This window comes from Mizuhopecten yessoensis, unplaced genomic scaffold (assembly GCF_002113885.1).
Source record: "Mizuhopecten yessoensis strain PY_sf001 unplaced genomic scaffold, ASM211388v2 scaffold8839.1, whole genome shotgun sequence".
Lineage (NCBI taxonomy): Eukaryota > Metazoa > Mollusca > Bivalvia > Pectinida > Pectinidae > Mizuhopecten > Mizuhopecten yessoensis.
Window position 1 is genome coordinate 246,494 of NW_018407747.1, and position 1,686 is coordinate 248,179.

Genomic DNA, 1,686 nt, shown 5'->3' on the forward strand with positions numbered 1-1,686 from the left:
GAAATAATCAATATTCTGAGATAATATTACGGATGCTTTACTTATTATACTTATATGTGCACTTGTGGTTTCACTGATTTTTAATCCATGTGACACCGGTCAGTTTGAGAGAAAAATAAAGAAATAAATTTGATTTGACTATTTTGAAGCTAACCATTAATAGCAAAGAACATTATCGGAAAATATGCATATGGATCAAGATAAACGATATGTATAGCTAAGAACTTCATGTATCATACATATTTATATTTAAATTGATTGCTTGAAATACGGGTATTGTAAATGTCAAAATAGCAGCGCAAGGTTAGGGCAGAGAATAATAATCAAAGAACAAAAAAAACAGTTTTAGACTACATGATATTATTGAAAATTGCTTATTTATCTTGCTTATTTTTATCTTTTCGCTAGTGGTTTGTCGTCTCTTCGATAAGGAAAAGGGAAACGAACACTATTGAGGAAAGCTATCAAATCTCGTCTAAGTGGTCCCAAAGGTGTAACAACGACATTGAAAAGTTAATCATCATTACTTTTAAGGGTAAAAAGACGAAACATAGAAATGGCAAAAATCAACTATCATATGAAAAAAGATGCCTTTAGCTCGTGTGTCTTATAATAAAATTAAATTAAATTTCTGATAAGCAACATGTACTATTATGATGTCAATTGTGAAATCAAAGGAAAAAATAAAGTGACGTCATGAATTCATGCCGTGAAGGTAAAATATATTAAGTATCTCACCACCATCATTCCACAAACAAAGCATTGTAGTTGTCAGCGCGGCGCTGATTGGTCAATTAGCCATGGTCATATGAAAGCGGGGTGCTGATTGACTGGCAGTGCGATTTCTGCGCGTACTGTTATTCCGTTTACTATAGGCCTCTAAATCCCAAAAATCTGAAAATATATTGTCATTCGTTTACTTGAAAAGTCGAAGGTATTGACCCTCCAGTCCACAGAGCACCATGGAGCCGTTGGTGGTAAGTCTTATAGCCATCACAGTGGGGTTTAGGCGCGGGAGTTAGTGCGACATTTAATGTACATGAACCACAGGATACAACTTCCCCAGAGAGGGAACGTTGAAGTTTTACAGTTGACACGTGCACTGTCACTGTAAAGAAATATCATGACCACAAGGGAAATAGTTTATGGTGTATAAAGCATGATAGTTGGTTGATGACATAGTTGACATATTAAAGAGAACAATCTAGAACTTAACAGGTAAAAAGTACTCAGAGGAAAATGGTCATTCCAAGTGTTGGAAGAATATCTCGAAACAAATTACCATAGTTAAGAACGGGAACATTGTTCCCATAGTTGGGAACGACTAAACGTATTCTCACAAGAAAAGTGTTCCCACATCTGGAAATAGAAATGTGGGAAAAACATATGATAGATGTCTTTTTCCCCTAGCTTGCTTTGGTGGATTTGCTGGTCATCTGGTTATCTGGTCATCTGGTCATCTGGTTATCTGGTCATCTGGTTATCCTTAGCTTCTGAAGACCAAATAGAAATTGCATTCAACTTGTAAAGTAACGTAAGGACTCGTTTATATTACTAAAATATTCCGTCAGTATTGTTCCTTTGATGAGGCATACAGAGAAATCTAACTTATGTAGAAATACAAACTCGAGGAATGGAGTTTTCATCTTGTAGATTTTTTTATATTTTTTTATATTGGGTTTTTTT